Below are 21,471 nucleotides of genomic sequence, written 5' to 3' on the forward strand. Positions count from 1 at the left end.
TCACCAAAAAATTGCTAGTAGTGATACACCAATTCAGTAAAGTCACAGGATATAAAGTCAATGTGCAGAAATCTGTTGTATTTCTATGCACCAATAATGAAGCAGCAGAAAGAGAAATCAAGGAATAGATCTCATTTACAATTGCACCAAAACCCGTGAAATATCTAGGAATAAACCTAGTCAAGAGGTAAAAGATCTGTACACTGAAAACTGAAAGAAATTGATGAAGACACAAAGAAGTGGAAAAAATTTCATGTTTATTTATTGGAAGAACAGCTATGTTCAAATGTCCATACTATGTGAAGCAGTCTACACATTCAATGCAATCCCTATCAAAATACCATCAGCATTCTTCGAGAGCTAGAGCAAACAGTTCTAAATTTTGTATGAAACCAGAAAAGACTCCAAATAGCCAAAAAATTTTGAAAAAGAAAACCAAAGCTGGAGGCATCACAATTCTGAACTTCAGTGTGTATTACAAAGCTGTAGTCATCAAGACACTATGGCACTGGCACAAAAACAGACACATGAATCAATGGAAAAGAATTAAGAATCAAGAAATGGACCCACAAATGTATGGGCAACTAATCTTTAGCAAAGCAGGAAAAAGTATCCAATGGAAGTAAGACAGTCTCGTCAGTAAATGGTGTTGGGAAACTGGACAGCAACGTGTGGAAGAATGAAATTGAACCACTTTCTTACACCACACACAAAAATAAGTTCAAAATGGATGAAAGACCTAAATGTATGAGAGGAAACCATCAAAATCCTAGAGGAGAAAACAGGATGCAACCTCTTTTGCTTCTGTTGCAGCAACTTCTTCCTAGACGTGTCTTCAGAGACAAGGGAAACAAAAAAGCAAAAATGAACTATTGGGACCTCATCAAGATAAAATCTGCACAGCAAAGGAAACAATCAACAAAACTAAAAGGGAACTGACAGAATGGGAGGAGATACTTGCAAATGACATATTGGATAGAGTTGGTAACCAAAATCTATAGTTTATCAAACTCAACACCCTGAAAACAAATAATTCGGTACAGAAATGGACTAAAGACATGAATAGACACTTTTCCATAGAAGACATCCAGATGGCTAACAGACACATGAAAAGATGCTCAACATCACTCATCATCAGGGAAATACAAATCAAAACCATAATGAGATATCACCTCACACCTATCAGAATGGTTAAAATGAACAATTCAGGAAACAACAGATTTTGTCAAGAATGCAAAGAAAGGGGAACACTTTTGCATTGTTGATGGGAATGTAAACTGCTGCAGCTACTCTGGAAAATAGTATGGAGTTTCCTCAAAAAGTTACAAATAGAACTACTTTATGACCCAGCAATTGCACTACTATTTATCCAAAGGATACAAAGATGCTGATTAAAAGAGGCACGTGCACCCCAAAATTTATAGCAGCACTATCAACAATAGCCAAATAACGGAAAGAGCCCAAATGTCCATCGACTCATCAATACGTAAAGAAGAAGTGGCATGGGGCTCCTGGGTACCTCAGTTGGTTAAGCATCTAATTTCAGCTCAGGTCACGATCTCATGGTTCATGCCTGCATCAGACTTTGTGCTGACGGCTCAAAGCCTGGAGTCTGCTTCAGATTCTATGTCTCCCTCTCTCTCTGCCCTTCCCCCACCCCCCTGCCCCATGCTCTGTCTCTCTCTGTTTCTTGGAAATGAATAAATGTTAAAAAAAAAAGTGGTATATAGATACAATGGAATATTACTTGGCTATCAAAAAGAATGAAATCTTGCCATTTGCCACAATGTGGATGGAACTAGTGTGTATTATGCTAAGTGAAATAAGTTTGTCAGATAAGGGCAAATATCATAATTTCCTTCATATGTGGAATTTAAGAAACAGATAAACATAGGGGAAAGAAAGGAAAAATAAAATAGGATAAAACGGAGAGGGAGGAAAGCCATAAAAATAGTCTCTTAACTATAGAGAACAAACAGGATTGCTGGAGTGGAGTTAGGTAGGGGAATGGGCTAAATGGGTGATGGGCATTAAGGAGGGCACTTGTGATGAGCACTGGGTATTGTATGTAAGTGATGAATACACTAAATTATAATTCTGAAACCAATATTACACTGTATGTTAACTAACTTGAATTTAAATAATAATAATAATAATAATAAATTACCAACCCATAGTCATATAAACTTTTCACTTTTTTCTTGCATGCTTTCTCCACCAAATTCCTCAGACCTCGATAATATAAATCGTCTCATATTTTAACAGCTACCTCTAAGCAGGACCCAGAAATATAATTTCTATCACGTAGAATTTAATCAGTTAATATATGTTCTATATTTCTTTCTTGTGTTTCTGAAGTGTATGTTTTAAAACCTAATCGCATTATAAAAATAGAAATTTATGTAAAGGATGGATCAGGAAGCTTAAAGCTGAACCTTGACAAGGTTATAGCTTAGAACTGAACTTAAATTCTCTTAAAGCATGTCATGCTTTAATAATAATGATAATAAGAAGAATAATAGTAATAGTAATACAATCCCCTTAGTATGTTTGAAATCTTGCTTTCTTAGTAAATTTAGACTCTATCACATTGCCAAATTTGTCTTCATTGGAGACATTGCAGGACAAGGTGAGAAACTGACATAGTGAAAAGTGTCACAAAGGCAGCCAATTATAGGCTCTAAGCATATCTCTGTCCCTTAGCAGTTAAGCGATGTGAAACTGGCTAGGTTAAAATCAAAAGTCAAAAAATGGCAATGTCACGTTATTCTACATATCCATAACTTCTCTGAATTCAGTTTCTTAATTTCTAAATTGAGGTAAACATTTCCTTTGTTGTTAAGAGTAAAGCTAAAGCAATTGAGCAAGTTTGGAATACCTAAAGGACTCACTGAATAATAGCTATTTTATTAATTCAGGAATATCTCTATACTTATTTCATTGTGCTTTACAAACTGCTATTTAATCCCTCTAGGATTAATTTAAATGCAAATGTTGCATTCAAATTTTAGCAGTTGTAGATTGGGAAAAAAAAGGTTACAGCTTTGAAATAATGATAAATACCCTATTAACTTTAATTGTTATTTTCTAGGAAGCATGTAAAAGAGTGTGACAAGAACATCACCATAGGCAAAGGTCTATTAGCCAACTAGACCAATAAAAATTATACCTCTTGTCACAATTAGAAGGGCCAGTAATCATTAACAAGCCTAATAAAGAATTATAGTATTAATTTAAAAGTTTATTTTTATTCACTTGTGAACCTTGGTGAAATTCCAGAAGTCACATAAAGAAAATGGAAATATCATCTGTCTAATCAGAGAAGGGTTGACTCTCTAGTCAGGAAATCAATTATTAGGCAGTGTAAACATTATTTTAATTTAGAATAAATTTGTTTCTCAAAGTTTACACTGTTGTTGTTAAATGGATTCTTTCCTTCTCAATAATTTCCAAAGCCACAATGCTACCCCTTCTACAAATAGCAAAATTTGTACTCAGGTAAAAGGGATTTAAAGCACGTGACAAAATAGCTAGCATTTTTATCCATGCCTTTTTCATTACATTAGACTATCTGAGTTCACTTTAGATTTAACTATTTCTCTCAAATAACTAATTTTGGGGAAAAACTAGAAACTAAAATAGATATAAAATTTCAACAAATTTGGTAGATAAATGTAAACACTGGGACATAAGTTTGCAATCTCTTGTCTTTCAAAGTACTTTATGGAAAATAACATTAGGGAGGAACAGTAACGATTAACCTTAATGGAATCTAACAATATTATTTCAACACCACATGATAAAGAAAGATATACTGCTGTTGGGCTCAATTTTCAGAAAGATGTTCTTTCTTACTAAGAGTTGTCCCTTGACTTGAGCCTCTTCAAGCTGGGAAGCTTGACATTAACTTTAAAGGCTATATTTTCTTACCATAACCTTCCTTTTTCTATTTTAAATCTTCCAGGGAATGTACCATACTTAATAAGCCAAAAAATGATTTTTTCCTTGATTTTCCCTTACTCCATTTTTTCCCCTTCTTATTTTAGCTCTTGTCTTATCAGGATTTGAAGTGTGTAATGATATAATTAATTGCCAATATGTTAAGAAGACATTTGAAAAGACAAGGTTTTTTTTCATGTTATCTCAATTCCTAATATATATGTGACCAATTCTGTATAAATTTCTACATATAAGCACACCTAATTATAGAATATCCTCAAATATATCTTTAGGATAAGATGATTTGATGCCCAAAATATGCATCACATTAATATTATAAATGTCTAACATTTATTAAGAGTTTACTTTTCATTAGACATTATACAGTGTTCAGCTTATAAAGAGGCCCTTTATTTTCTTTAAATTTTTTATTTTAAATTTATTTATTTAAATTCAGGTTAGTTAACATATAGTGTAGTATTGATTTTAGGAGTAGTACCCAGTAATTCATCACTTACATATAACACCCAGTGCTCATCCCAACAAGTGCCCTCCTTAATGCCCATCATCCATTTAGACCATCCCCCAGCCACCTCACTCACCTCCAGCAGCCTTCAGTTTGTTCTCGATATTTAAGAGTCTCTTACGGTCTGCTTCCCTCTCTGTTTTTATCTTATTTTTCCTTCCCTTCTGCTATGTTCATCTGTTGTGTTTTTTATAAAGAGGCCCTTTAAAGTCTCATTTACTGTTGAAGAAGCTGAAAAATATAAAGAATGTAATTTGCCTACTATCATATAGTCAACAACTGTTAAGATTTGATCCCAAGCAGTCTGTCTCCAAAGCTGCGCTCTGAATCATCACCCATTATTCATCGTCTAATCATGTGGCACATGTATCACCCGTGTGCCTGTCTCTATTATACTGACAACAGTAAATGCATCAACATACACCAGAAATTCAATCTGTTCTTCAAACAAAGAGAAATCATATTAAATATAAGATTTTCCTAGATATTTACCTTAGAATTTATGCATCTGTGTGCACACAAAATCATATAAAATAGCTTAAGGGTTATTTTTTAACATTGCTACATATCTCATAAAATATTTTATCTAACTCATTTTTCTCCATTATGATATATTATGGAAAAGACTAAATTTTAAGACAAAGTAAAATGTGCAGCATCTTTTTGCGTTTGTAGAAAGTAACTTGTAAAATATTTTTCTTCAAAACCTTGACTTTTTAATCATCTTTGATAAGTGGCAAGTTTACATTTCTACATAGGTAAAGGGGATTAAGGGTATATTTACTGTGGTGAGCACTGAGTAATGTATAGAATTTTTGAGTAATTACATTAAACACCTGAAACTAATATAACACCATATATTAATTGTACTTTAATTTTTAAAAAGAAAAAGTAATTTTACTTTTTTAAGTTTATTTATTTATTTTGAGAGAGAAAGAGAGAGAGAGAGAGAGAGAGAGAAGGGATAGAGAGAGAGGGAGAGAATCCCAAGCAGGCCCTGCACTGTCAGTGGGGAGCCCGATGCAGGGCCCAAACTCCCAAACTGTGCCATCATGACCTGAGCTGAAATCGAGAGTCGGAGGCTTAACCCACTAAGCAACCCAGGCACCCCGAGAAAAAGTGATTTTAAAATAATGATTAATTTAAGTTTAAATTTGAAAAGGATAATATTTAAGTTTCCAATACTCTGAGTATAAATTAATCTTTGTACCACTACACTATGTCGTTGTTCCTTTGACTGGGACTGCCAGATGTCCACTGAAGCGACATTAATTGCTACACTACTCACTGAAAACTCTTACGCTCTCTATTGAGGGGCATAAATCCCCTGCCAATCCATTTTATCTTAGCATGAAGTTTTGACAATTTCCTTTTCAAAATAATAAATTACTGTAGTACTGTATGTGTTTTCTAAATCACTTTCTTTACTGTTAAGAGCCATAACTACAAGTTTACACATCATTGGTTTCTTTGAGGGCAGGAATTCACGGTTTCTTGTAATGGAAGGATTTAATTTTGGCACATGTCCAAAGCAAACAAAACATTTGCTTGCTATTTTCAGTAATATCGTAGAATAAAAGCAGATTTCATGATATAATATTAACTAGATATTATATATGTGATAGAAAATATATGTGAATCAATTTTGTATTTATTGTAGTTTTTTGGCTTGGTATATGTAAAGCATATTTAAAGGACTGTCTCAAAATAGAAATGGAAAGAGAACACATGAGAAAATATTTTATTTCCTTCTTCCTTTTATTTTTATTTTAACTTAAACTCTATGACACTTGCTTCGACTCTTAGTAAAGAAAAAGTCATTAAATCCCCTGACCTGGTGTTAACATTATTGATAAAAGAAAAGAAAATGAACACATTATTTGTCTTCACTTAGAGGAAGGAGTAATAGCATGGCATTTGAGGCAAAAGAAAAGAGGAAAACTTCCATCTTTTTCTTCTGGTCCAGTGATTGAAACTTTTTGTGTTTGCTAAATGAAACATGACTTGGAAACAAAGCAGTAAGAATAGTGACGGGGCATGTGAGAGGTTGAGCTGGATGATGGGATCTACTTACCAGTGCCACTGGTGGGCCTTTATTTCTATCAGGAGGCAGCACTGTCGCTTAGAGGACAAGGAGAAAATTCAACCAATTTTTTTTTCTATGTGTGAGTAAATCAAGCGCGAGCTGCACTGAACTACGCAGTACGCTCTTAAACACACTTAGGTACTATAGGATTACTCGTCCCAAGCAATTTCAGTCTCTCCTTTTCTGTGATGAAACCAGATATTCCAGTCAATGATTTAACAAATAGGACCCAATGTGGTTGAGACTGATTCCCCCTTGATTGTGCAACACTGAAACTCCCATAAATACCCATATGCATTTTTATAATTAAACCATGGGAAGAGTCGTTAGGGATTCTTGTTTGTTTCATTACTTTGAGTAAAAGGTACTCTTTAGATGTTTTTTGCCTACTTCAAAATGACTATAATATTTAGATATTTGAAAAATATGTATTTTTGGTTATGAAGACATGAGTAAAATTATTATGAAAACAAAATAATTTGTAGTGTAAGATCTTTTAATTTCCATTCAGACATAAAGTCTTCTTTAAATGCTTTATTTTATTTTATTTTATTTTATTTTATTTTATTAAAAATTTTTAATGTTTATTTTACTTTTGAGAGACAGAGAGAGAGGGAGAGAGAGAGTCAGAGCGCAAGCAGGGGAAGGGTAGAGAGAGAGACAGACACAGAATCTGAAGCAGGCTCCAGGCTCTAAGCTGTCAGTACAGAGCCTGACACGGGGCTCAAACCCACAAACCGTGAAATCATGACCTTGAGCTGAAGTCAGACGCTTAACTGGCTGAGCCACCCAGGTGTCCCTAAGTGCTTATTTTGTTAAATATGAATTCAGATTAACAAAGAAGCCCCATTCACCAATTTATTCTGCTACATGTTTTAATAATGTATTTCTAAAGTATGTATAATAATGCAAACAACAGCATATACACCCTCCAATTGTGATTTCATTTTCAACAGAGGTTTAGTGATCAACAAGAAAATGAGCAAGGTTGAGTATTATTACATTTTAAACTTACAGAATTCATTACAAATTCCTAACATTTAAATTGTCTTGGCTAGGTTTTTAAAAACAATCTTGTAAGAGTGAACCATGGCAAGGCTTATTTGTTCCAGGCTTTTTAGCTAAATCAAAAGTGAAATAAGCTGTATTCGATGTTAAGTTAAAAACAATTAATTGATCTGTTCATGTTATATCTCACTACTCTCCATATGTTATTAACTGAAATAGATAATCTTATCCTCACATTTCCTGGAGCATCTTGAACCTTTTCTGAGTATGAGTCAAAATAAAAATATATCACTTATTAGAAGAGAGAGATCCAGAACTAGCATATCTGAATTGCAATAAGTCTGTGTTATTTTAGAATTACTAGTAATTTGGTAGGATTTAATCTCCTAAATTTAGTCCTATATTCCATTCTGATACTTCTAACCTGATTTCTCTATTCTCCATAGAACTATTTGTATTTTTCTTGAGGATAATAAGAGAAGGCTAATAAAGGCTCCTTAGTACCTGCCATATCATCTCAATAGGAAGAAAATGTTATGACCTCCATGAATATGGATGAGTAAATTTTTTTCTGATCAAGATTTGTGTCTGTATGTGGGATGTGTAAATAGTATAATCAATCAGCTTTGAGCTTCTAAGCAATATTAAATTCACACACTTTGATATAAACACATGGAAAAAAACAGAGTGTAGCTACTCTAATATAATCTTCCGGGCCCAGAAAGAACAGAACAATTGATTTTATTCCTCTTCCTTATCCATTTCATGTCTGTCCAGGTGAAAGGCCCTAGTCATACAACACATTTTGTCACCTATATCTGTTTCTAGATATCACTCACAGTTCACGTGCTATTTCAGTGTAAGAAAGTCTCTACCTGAAAGAAAGACCTTATCAGTTCAAATTTTCACATCAGTTGACAATGATGTAGCCTTTCTCAATAACTTAGGTCCAAGATGAAATTTTGTAAACTCTCAGGGATATCATATTCAATTTTAACTTTTATTTATTTATTTATTTATTTATTTATTTATTTATTTATTTATGAGAGAAAATGAGCACGAGTTGGGGAGAGAGAGAGAAGTAAAAGAACAATGATGTCTGAGAAATGAAACAATGGAGACAAGCCTTACATTTGCATGATTAACTGACTGGAGAGAGTTTTCAAGACCTGGTGCTGGAATGTTGAGCCCTGAGTTGAGAAGAGGGAACTGGGCATCTGAAGAGGCCAAGGTGGTCAGAGTTCACAGGGCTGAGTACCAAAGAAGAGAGAGCTGCACACAGAGAGAATACCAGAAATCTGCCGAGGGCCCCATTAAGTCAGGATGTGCTAGGAATCTAGTATGAGCACATACTAGGACAAGCTAGTGTGAGGAAACCAGTTGAGACTGTGTGAAAATCCATTTAAAGAGATTAAACAATATCCAGAGCTCAAATAATAATTGAGTGGTACACCACACACACCATAAGATACTTGATAAGGTTTTACTACAGTAGTAAAGGAAATGAGCACCAAACACTGATGTTGTCTCAACTACCAAAGTTAAAGGACCCAGAAGGATCAAACTCTTTCTAAATAATTTAGCAAAATATTAGATTGAAGATTAGAGATATTTATAAGAGCACAAATAGCCAGCATACAGTAAAATTCAAAATGGCTAGAATACAATTATGTATTAGCAGGAATTCAAAGAAACAAAAAAATACTAATAAAACCCACAAAAAAAAGAGAAAATCTAGTCAAAACCAATCTAGGAATGATGTGGTAACATAATCAGAAGACAAGGGAATTTTGAAAAGGCATATAGCTGTATGTCATATGTTTAAGAAGATAGAAGAAACATTAAACATGCTAAGTTTAATTATGGATCATAGTTTTAAAGACCCAAGTTGAAGTATTAGAGATTAAAACTGCAATGTCTAAGATAAAAATTATTAAGGGTGGGATTATGGGGATATCAGATTAGATGCTGCAAAAAAAAAAAAATGATGAACTTGAAGAGATAGCAATAGAATCAATTAACAAAAATGAAAAGCACTGATGAATTGTCGGATAATTTCAGGTGGCCTGGGTTTCATGTAATGGAAGTCACCGAAGGAGAAGGCTGAGAGTGGTAAAATGGAAAAAATACTTTAAAAAATAGTAATAAAATTAATTTTCTAAATTTTATGAAAATTTTGAACCCCCATATCTAAAAAGCCAAACATTGAATACATAATCACAGAGTTCAAAATGAAAAATGTTAGACACACAAGGGTATATACTGAGTTTTTCATTAATATAAAATTTAAGAAAATGCATAGTGATAGAGACTTGAAGGAGAGATTACAGAGGGACAGGGAGGATATTCTCAGGGTTCATAGAGAAATTTATTATGTTGACTGTGGTTATGATTTTGTGGATGTACACATACATTAAAATTTACCAAACTGTGCACTTGAGATATGTGTAGTTTATTATATGTTGTATATATATTAATGATTTTGTTAAAAATTTCAGCAGGGATTATCTGGTAGAAATTTTAAAAAGGCTTATTTTGTGTATGTGTGTGTCTGTGTGTGTGTGCTTGTGTCTATAATTTTTCGTAGCTTATGTGTTCTCTGTGTGTGTATATATGTGTGTATATGTATATTCCATTTAAAAATAATTATTAATAAATAAATTTTGGAGAAAACATTCATATAAAGAAGGTAGGAAGGAAGAACATAAATGTCTACAGAACAAGTGTAAAAAATAGAATTATTTTCTGAGAAAACTATTCAAATAAAAATGAGAATAAAGTTTAATAAATGTTAGTATGACCAGGGTGGAATATGTGAATATGTGTATGTGGAAAGCACTTTAATTTTTGATTAACACAGTATAGCTATTTAAAAAAAGTATTTTTCCAATTTTTTTTTTAAATTCTAGTTAACATATAGTGTAGTATTGGTTTCAGGGGTAGAATTTACTGATTCATCACTTACATATAACCCCTCCTATTCATCACAACACGTGCCCTCCTTAATGCCCATCACTCATTTAGCCCATCCCCCACATACCTCCCCTCCAGCAACCCTGTTTGTTCTCTATAGTTAAGACACTCTTATGGTTTGCTTCCCTGTCTTTTTCCCCCTTTCCCTATGTTCATCTGTTTTGTTTCTTAAACTCCACATATGGGTGAAATCATGTAGTATTTGTCTTTCTCTGACTGACTTGTTTCACTTAACATAATATACTCTACCTTCATCCACCTCATTGCAAATGGCAAGATCTCATTCTTTTTGATGGCTGACTAATATTCCATTCTCTCTGTCTCTCTTTGTCTTTCTCTGTCTCTCTCTCTCTCTCTCTCTCTCTCTCTCTCTCTCTATATATATATATATATATATATATATATATATATATCACTTCTTCTTTACCAATTCATTGGTTGATGGACATTTGGGCTCTTACCATAATTTGGCTATCATTGACAATGCCAGTATAAACATCAGGGTGCATGTGCCCCTTTGAATCAGTATTTTTGTATCCTTTGGGTAAATACCTAGTAATGCAATGGCTGAGTCATAGGGTAGTTCTGTTTTTAATTTTTTGAGGAACCTTGATACTATTTTCCAGAGTGGCTGCAGCAGTTTGCATTCTCACCAACAATGAAGTGTTCCCCTTTCTCCACATCCTTTCCAACATCTGTTCTTTCCTGTGTTGTTAATTTTAGCCATTCAATACAGTATAACTATTAGTGAAATAATACCCACCTACTGGAGTAGGTAGGTTATATTAACAATTATCCAAGGTACCGCATTTATAATGTAAGAAATTGTTTCTCAGTAGAAATGGTGTTGCCCACTTATAGAGTTTGGTAGAACTATCAGGTAGAACTATTGGCATATAGTTAGTAGTAGATTTCAGGCATGCTATTTTTTTTAATGTTTTATTCATTTTTTTGAGAGAGAGAGAGAGAGAGAGAGCAGGGGAGTGGCAGAGACAGAAGGAGACAGAATCCGAAGCACGCCCCAGGCTCTGAGCTGTCAGCACAGAGCCCTATGTGGGTCTTGAACTCAAGAGCCATGAGATCACGACCTGTGCCAAAGTTGGATGCTCAACTGACTGAGCCACCCAGGTGCCACAGGGATGCTAAAAATTTTGAAATGTAGAGGACAGTTATGCACAACAAAGAATTACTTTGGATGTGACCTTCAAATGACCTACTTGATAATTATGACTATGCAAATTATCTGTGACTAAGACCTTAATCTATTTTACATATAAAAGTTTTGTTTTGTTATACCTAGTTTTAACATGCCCTTTGATTCTCATAAATATAGCTACCATTAAAACTGAGGGAAGAATTTATGTCTTAAAAATTTACAAAGAGTCACGTATCATTTTACAAAAATAACATCATCTATGGCAAAGTTTGTTGTGATATTTAAATACCCAATGAATATGTATTTGTAGTTGTAGCATTGTAGCACTTAACACTGTCTATATATTTCATGTCTATATCTTGCTAGAAAAATAAAAGTTTGTGTAGATTGAGTAAAGGTGGCAAAAATCTTCATTTAAGCGGTTGAAATTTAGTTTTAAAATTCTACATGCAATTGAAGGTACTAATGCTCTACTCTGCCAAGATATATTCTTTACTACTATTAACTAAGTCCATGAAGATTAAGTGGACTCTATAAATAAACATGTTAATAGAATATTATATGTATATGTATTATTCCCCATATTTATTAGAAATATTCAAGCAGTGTTATTCTCTCCATTATGATTAAAAAGTCTTCTAATCCTGATAGTGCTTTCATTTTATTGTGTTATTTTTGTTGAATAATATGAATGATAAGACAATATGTAAGCCACATATTAGAGAATAATTAATCATACCTGCTACCCATACATTATTAGTATGGTGATGGAAAGCAATTTAAATGAAATAATTTATTCTATTCTATTGGAAAGTGCTATGGTTTCATGAAGAATCAATGGAATAGGGAAAATGTTGAAAATCAACTGTGTAATGAACTGCAGTGAAGCAAATCTTTATTATAAGTAGGTGAAATCACACTGCGTGATAATAAAGATTGACTACTTGCACCTGTAATCTTTGTAAGAAAGGAAAAGTTCTAGAGAAAGGTAATATTAATATTGATGAGAGTGATTCAATAGTTTCTCAGTTAGCAAAACCTGTTAATGTTATTTATTGGAAATACAATTCTTTTTCTAGTCACTTATAGTGTATTAGAAGAAATAAAAAGTATGGTTGCCATAAGCATATATGTTGGCCATCATAAAAAATATGTTATTAAGTGTTTTTAACAATTCATTATGTATTTATCAGCAACATTTAGACACTAAAAGTCATATAGAAAAAATTAAAAACACAAATAAAATATAATTATCAATAACACAAATATATTACAGGTGACTCTCAAATAATTTTTTTCATAGTCTGTTAAACAAGATAAAGAGAGGTATTAGCATTTTAGTTTATAATTCGAAACAATACAGAAAAATTGTTTAAAATATCTGTTTATTCTGGAAAAAATGTAGAAGTCTTTGATTCATGTATTGAAAAAGTCAACATTGGAAATAAAATATTGTTAATTTTTGTATCATATGTAGGTATATATGTAAAGTTAAATGAGTATCATTTTTGCTAAAAGGAAATAAAATTAATCTAGTTCAAGTGAAGATATTTATTACAGGATTTATCAATTATCTTAATTTTAAAAATTTTCTTGTTTTTCAAGGTTTACAGTTTCCATCATTATAGTTTTTGGAGAAAGAAAAGCTTAAAGTTACTGATTTAAAAATGTATTGCTCTTTTTGATCCTATCAAATCATATAATTACTAAATTAAAAGATTTGTCAGAGTTACATGATCTCATTGAATGATTAATGCTTTTCAAGTAAATGTATTTATTACATGCTGGCCAAAACTCGGGAAGAAGTAGTTAGCCCGTAGCATAGTTTGGTCATTGGAATAATAAAATGTTTTAGATGCAGTTTAAATTTCTATACACAGTTCTGTCTTTTTTAAAAATTTGTTAAGTTTATTTATTTATTTTGAGAGGAGGGAGGGGCAGAGAGACACAGAATCCAGAGCAGGCTCCAGGCTCTGAGTTGTCAGCACAGGGCCTGTCACAGGGCTCAAACTCACGTACTGCAAGACCATGACCTGAGCCGAAGTCAGACACTTAACCAACTGAGCTGCCCAGGTGCCCCATACACATTTCTTTTGAACAAATTTGTTTGCGTTTCATTTCTAAAGATACCATTTTAATTTTTTTGTGTGAAATGTACAATTACAACAAAAGTATTAAAATGAGCAATAATTACAGAATAAAACAGAATTGAGTCTCATTTTAGAAGACAAAGTTAGAACTAATGTCTCCTTGATTCCAACTTCACAGTGCAGTCTCCTTTCTCCTTTGTGGAATGTATGTTGCACACTATGACATTAATTTGGGCCACTATCTCCAAAATAGAAAAATTTGACAAAGAAAAATTTACAACTTCATGATACTTGAGATCTCCTCAGATATCTCATCTAAGTACTCTCTCTTCCCCTGTTCCTTCTTTCTCCTTTTTCTACTTTCAATCTTTCCTAGAGCTCCCTTGAATCTTTCAATCTTCCCAACTTCAAAATCTGCACCTCTTTTATCCCTATGTTAATCCTTGTCACCAGACTCCTTTCCTACTGGCGCCTCTCAACTTCCTGTTAGTAACTCAATATTACTGGGGCGTTTGAAGGACTCAGAGATCCCAGGAGCAACCACCCTGAGCTGAAAAAGATAATCTGAAATAGGCTGGTTGTTTAATCCACTCAGATGAGCATTAGAGACACACAAACAGCTGCTTGGTCTTGGTCTGTAACTCAGATTTTAGTCTACAGCCTCCATAAAACTGCAGATAGAGGAAGAAAACAGTCTAAATGTCTCCTTTCTAAGTATTCGAAGGGTATGTGTCATATTGCTCAGGCAACTTCAACTAGTTGCATCAGAGAGAAACGCAGTCCTAATAAAACTATAAATTTGGAACAGAAACAAGAGCTTATTCTTATATAAAACAGTAAATTTTATATTTCTGTATTTATGCCTGATTCATAGCTAAATTTTTTAAATTAAAATAAGCTCTCTATGTCTGTCTATATGTTTACGTATGTGTATATATGTATATATGTATGCTTTATGTATGTAATGTCTTTCTACCTCTGGATGATGTTAACAAATTAGATGATAAAAACCCCTTAATGTAGCTCTACATTGATTGGGTTAAAGTTAAACCCTTATAAAAATTAAATATTCCTAAAATTCCCAGAAATAAAAAAATATAAATTTCTAATATTTTCAAAAGAACTGGAATAAACATTTTATAAATTCTATTACACATAATATAGATAAACTTCCACTAATGAGGTTAGTTTAATATTGTGGATTTAACAAAAACATCTTCTTATGTTATAGACTCTGGGTCTGGAGATCTCTCTTGTCAGGCAAGAGAGTGAAGGCAGGATTGAAATGCAAGAGAGGTTAATGTCTAGGATGAGACAAGAGCCCCAAGTAAGGGTCCTTGCTCCGTTTTTACTAGGATCGGAAGGCTTACAAGCATGATGGGCGTGCAGACAAGCGGTGTTAGGGGTTTGGTCAATACAAAACAAAATCCTGGTGCTGGGTGGAAGGCTGTTTACAACAGACACGAGGTGCCACCTCTGTTTACCTAAACTGGCCTAGGGGATAAGAAAGACAGAGCATACTACCTCAGGGTCACCAAGGCACCTTTCTTTTGCTAATTAGCTCCACTCTGGGCAACTTCACCCTGCTGCAGTCTAAAGTCCTGTTTTCCTGTTTTTGTCCTTCCTTCCTCTGAAAACAGCTTTCTGCTATTGTACTAAATTGGAGGGTGCTTCAGCCCTGAATACCTAAACTTGGATGTTTTCATCTTGAGATTTCCTATTCCTATACCTTTGCCCCATACTGAGAGCCTTTGCCCCTTTTAACTAATCTTGTTTACCCAAACTTGGGTATGTTCATCCTGTGGCTTTCGAATTCTTTATGCCTTGTTAATACATGGGTGCAAGCTCAGGGAATTTGTAAGCTTATTCCCCACATTCTTAGTTTTCAGTGTTAAGTATAATGCAAGCATGTATTTTTATTCTATTTGAGTAGGTTCTTCCTAAACCTATGCACATTTACCAACTGACTAAATTAGCATTATACATTCTAAAGTTTAAGATTATATTATATATAACCAACTGAAATGATTATTTTAACAAACTATTTCAAAATTTAAATATATTTTGTAATAAGTCAACTCAAATATATTTTTCAAGATCTATTAATACCTTACATATGATTAAACGAAGTTAATCAATTGGGTATTCATTAAATATCTACATTATTTCTAAATAAGAGAATGCACATTATGATGATATCAGTAATAATTTTAGTACTTTTTAAAGGTACATTATTTTGGGTTGGGTCAGTCAGTTGGGTGTCTGACTTTGGTTCAGGTCACAATTACAGTTTGTGGGTTTGAGCCCTGTATTGGGCTTTGTGCTGACAGCCCAGAGCCTGGAGCCTGCTTCAGATTCTTTGTCTCAGTCTCTCTCTTCCCCTTCCCCCCTCATGCACTGTATCTCTCTGTCTCAAAAATAAATAAAACATTAAAAAAAATTTTAAGTACATTATTTTGGTTGTAATTTTGCATCTTTAATTTAAATCCAGTATATTCTGAAGAGTGGTTTTAAATTAGGGACTTACATAAATTACCTGAAAAGTTTCATTAATATGCAAATGTTTAGGACTTCTTCACTGACAACTAGATTGTGTTTAGTTCCCTAAATCTCTTGGTAATAAATATGTCCTTACCCTCATATTAACATTTTCCCACTAACTTGAAGTTTTTCTTTAAAAAGATACTGATAATACGGCTGAAAACTTAATAAAATGAGTATTTCCCACATGGGGAATTTCACTAATGTTTTCAAGTGACTACGGGATCTGTTTCACCGGCAAAGTCATCCAAATAATGAAACCTTTCTTTATCCCCCTCAAATACCCCCTTACCATCCGTAATCATCTGAAATAATGGTGAGAGCTATCAAAATGTGTATCCAAATTAGACTATACAAATTAGAACTTGCCAAAGTAACAGAAAAACATAATCTCTCATGTCCTCAGGTTTTGCCCTGAGCCCTGATTGACTGCCAGTCCTTTCCTGATGGTCACACTAACTGTCTCCATATTAAACAATAGTTAACTAACCCATAAAAATTCCCTATTCTGCTCACACTTTGAAAGGTTCTAATCTGGTTAATTCAGACAATATAAATGCTGCAACAGACTTTTCAATTACCCATATACTCTCATGAATTGGTCAAGCCTGTTTTTCCTTGTCTTTTCTTATTATCCACAATCTAGAAACTGGAAATTTAGGTCTCTGGAAGTGACATCACCAGAAACCGACTCTTAAATCCCTTTACAGGGGCGTTTACATCATCCTCCATATCACCAATACTGCTGGCGAACTCTAGGTGGCTTGACCTTAAATTTATATCTCTCACCCCCCCAAAAAAGGTACACAAGCTACTCTTCATGGATATGCACTCCATTTGAAGACCTGAACCAAAGACTCTCTTGATATCCCACGAAAGCAGACGACACCAAGAGATAAACAGCTTTTCCCAAAACTATAGATCAACCAGATGACATTATAAGAAAATAAGATTCTACCCACAATGCCAGAAAAATGCCCTTTAAGATCCTTTGCTTATTTATTCTCATTTCCATTGTCTTTCTTTACTGTATTTTTCTCCTTGTTAATTCCCTCCAATGTGACTCCTGCTTTTCACATAATTATCCACATGCAACTACTGCCTTCTATAATGAACCTTACTTTGTAGTATCTCCTCCTGCTTCCCCAATCTGTTTCTCCCCCAGTGATCCCCCATCCCTGCAAATTCTCCAGAATCTGTGGCAGTCTTCCATTCACTCACAACCATTTCACAACCCTACTTCTGATTGCTCATTATGCACTCTTCTTTCCTTTAGAAATCTCCAGTTTCCTACAAATTCTTATATATACCTTAAAGATAAGGACATCCTATGTGTTAATATACAGGGTTTCTTTAGCTTTTCTCTCAAAACTTCAAAAGAAATTTCCTTTAGCCTTAATACTTTTCAAAAAGAGCAATCTAGGGGTGCCTGGATGGCTCAGTTAGTTGAGTGTCTGACTTCATCTCAGGTCATGATCTCATGGTTCCTGGGTTGGAGCCTCAGGCTCTGTGCTGACAGCTCAGACCTGTAGCCTGCTTTGGATTTTGTGTCTCCTTCTCTGTCTGCCCCTCCCTGGCTCAGGCTCTGTCTCTATCACTCTCAAAAATAAATAAACATTTTAAAAAATAAATAAAATACAAGAGCAATCTATGCTTCTGCTATAAGACAACTGAGGACCTTTTCATGGGTGTAAGTATCAGCAAGTACACTTTTCCCCCCACTAACAAATATTTACAGTTATTATGGGATGAAAAAGTATATATTCCTTGTCTTATATGCATCTAATAGACCCATCTGATCCTAGGCATAGTTTTATCTGGTACACTTAGGACAGTCCATCCTGGAAGAAACAACCAGAGGAACTTCCTATTCCCAGCTAATGAGAAAACATCTCCATCAAAAAGTTTTATCTGAACTCCAAAATAAAAATCCATGGAATAATTAATTCCATGAATTCCAGGTAGCCTCGAGGAGTCATAATTTATTTGTGGCAACCATGCCTATTAGTATCTGCCTGCTAATTGGACTGGCTCCTGTTAGCTAATTGTATTAGCCCTTATCAAATATTTAACCAGACTGCCCCCCCCCCTTTTTTTTTTCTTATCAGACCTACTCTATTACCTTTGATTTGATGCTCTAAAATGTCGATACAAATAATTCACTTACAAATTTAGGTTAAAAAATCTAACCCCAGTAAGACACTGTGACCTTCCATTCTCATTAAGTTTTTAAGGAATCTTTAGATGATAGTCTTGAAGACTGAAAGTAAATCTAAAAGACTTGGATGCCACATAGCAGATCTGTATGCTTAGCCTTCATGCCTGGCACTGCTTCCATACAGGCCACTGAAAATATTCACCAGAACTCCTATATTTTCCAACTTCCATTCTGAGTATAAATCAAGACTATGGACAATCTTACCTAATCTAACAACCTCACTGCCAGAGAACTATAGGAACTCCTGTAAAATCATCTGGCAGCAGACATAATTCTGGTCCTAAGGGAGCATTCATGCAGTGTTTAAAACCAAGTATTGTACATATGTTCTCTAAAGCCTCCCTGATGGCTGTGACAACACCAAAAATATTCAGATCATACCAGAAAGTTTGTCTGATTCCACTGCATTCTTACTCTGGCTTCTAAGGATGCCAATGTTCAGAATCCTCTCAACCTGCTTTCTTCCAAACTAAAACCTTGTTTTTTTCTTCTTCTTCTTCTCCTCCTCCTCCTTCCTGTCCTCCTCCTCCTCTTCTTCTATGCTTTAATAGTTTATTTTGAAGGACATTCTATTTTATTTATTTATTTATTTATTTATTTATTTATTTACTTATTTATTTATTTTTTATTGAGAGAGAGAGAGAAAGAGAGAACATGAACAGGGGAGCGGCAGAGAGAGAGGGCGACACAGAATCCAAAACAGGCTCCAGACTCTGAGCTGTCAGCATAGAGGCTGGCTGACATGGGGCTTGAACTCTTGAAGCCCGAGATCATGCTGTGAGCAGAAGTCAGACTCTTAATGACTGAGCCACCCAGGTGCCCCTTGAAGGTCATTTTAAAAGCAAAGTTAAAGACAATCTGATCAAAAATTGCACAGAATACACTCATTAAATAAATGTGATGATTAAATAAAAATAAGGGAAATGTTTTTTTTCTGCAATTCTGGAAATAAGTTCTGTTGTTCTGAAGGTTTTTATACTTAAAAACAAACAAACAAACAAACAAACAACAACAACGAAAAACAAAACCCAAGGCGGGGATGGGGGAATCGTGGCAATTAAAGCTGCCTGTTAATCACGTAAATCTGCAGTGGAAACCAATTTTTTTCTGTTCTTCCCAATAAATCAGTTGCGATCTTCAAACTGTGCCTTGTTTTTGTTTAAAGGTAAGATGGTAGAAACCCAATGGGATTTGGTGGCTTTTTGTAAGCACAGCAAGTCCCTATAATAAAATAGGCACAACTGTCTGACCCACATAGGCACGAGGTGGCAAAGAATGGAGATCCACTATCTGTTTTGATGACTTTTCTGCATTCATATTCTCATCGTCTACTATCTCCTTGACATGGTTGGTGAGACCACACCCAGAGTGAGGGTTTACCATACCTTGCGTCTGTGTCTCCAGCATCTGCTCTGGCTCCGTGGCGGACCCTGCAAGTCACAATCCCCGGAAACCAGTCCGCTCATTCTTCAGAGCCCTGCACCACGCCACCAGCTCCCAGCACAAACCGGTTTTACTCGTTTTATTATATTCCTAAGGCATACCACTCATCAAATGCTGGATCTCCAAGCTCTCCATAATTGTTAGGTTGACAACATACACAATAAATCATGCAGCTATTTTTTTTTTTTTTTAAAGCCAGCAAGAGTGTGTGTCCAACCCGTTGTGAAAACCACCTTGAGAACCTCAACTTCACAATAACTATTCCATCTCTAATAGTTTTTAAAGATGAACTTTGTCTCCCAACCAGTTGCCCATTACTTGGCCACTGACTTGGCTTGAACAACCTTCAGTCAGGCTTCTCTCCTCTCACAGTCCTCTCGGTTGTGGCTCCTCCCACCCCAAGTTTAAGTAAACTCTAAGGTGTAGAACAATCACTTATTACAAGAATCATTTGCACAGCATGAATTATTTCTTGTTAAACTTCCTCAGTGATGTTGTGTGCAAACCCCCACTTACTCATTTTTTCCCTCAAAGTCCCAGCTAGCATCCCCCATTCCCTATAAAAGTCTCTCCCCCACAGTTTTTTTTGTTTGTTTGTTTCATTTTGAGACGCCTGCAGATCCTCAGATCAGAGCATCTTGTTACAATAGTCTTTTTGTATAAAATTTTTCCTCACATAAGTCCAGATTCGATTTTGCTTAACAATATTATGGACGTTAAGAACATTAACAAATCTCCAGAGACTTCTAATATATTCTGTAAAGTGTTTAATCCCCCAAAATTTACAATAATAAATTTCTATTCACAAATATCCCTTTAGTTTGATTTTTTTCCATTCAGCTATTTATAATAACAGAATCCAATTAAAAAATGAACACATCAAATAAAATTATTTATAGCATTCTTATAGTGTGAAAGAACAAAGCTTTACAATCTTTGAGGTACTTCTAGCAAATCTGAAATGATTTCAGGTGTAAGAGACTTTGCAAATCTTCATTTATCTATTTATTTATTCTTATTTAAAAGCTGATTCTAAAAGGCAACCAACAGAATTTCAGAGTGATTTGATCATATGATTAGATAAAATCATGGATACCTGATCAATATATTTTGCCTATTTAAAGTTACAATATATAATTTTGAAGTAAACATAGAAGACAACACATAATACTGTTGCCAGAAATATCAACTTTTAACCATGAGGAAATTTGTGTGCTTGCAGACATGTGTGTGTGTTTTCTGGGTTGGTTTTATAATTATGGACATTATAAAAACAACACAAATCACAGTACCTGTAAAAATTTCAAGCACCTGAGGAAATAATGGGGAAAGAGATGTTCTTAGCTATAAATATCCCATGAGGAGCACTGGTGAATTAATATGTTTCATTTGTTCTAGAAGGTAGGTCTATTTAAGCATTTCAGTTGAACCCCCAACACTCTTTATATATATATATAAAATAAATATTGTATATTAATATATATTATACAT

General features: G+C 34.3%; 1 pseudogene; it reads right to left on the reverse strand.

The window, feature by feature from the left end:
- Positions 1-19,661: 19,661 nt before the first annotated feature.
- LOC122218400 lies at positions 19,662-20,115 on the reverse strand (annotated as a pseudogene).
- Positions 20,116-21,471: the final 1,356 nt, after the last annotated feature.

Source organism: Panthera leo, chromosome B1, assembly GCF_018350215.1.
Source record: "Panthera leo isolate Ple1 chromosome B1, P.leo_Ple1_pat1.1, whole genome shotgun sequence".
NCBI lineage: Eukaryota > Metazoa > Chordata > Mammalia > Carnivora > Felidae > Panthera > Panthera leo.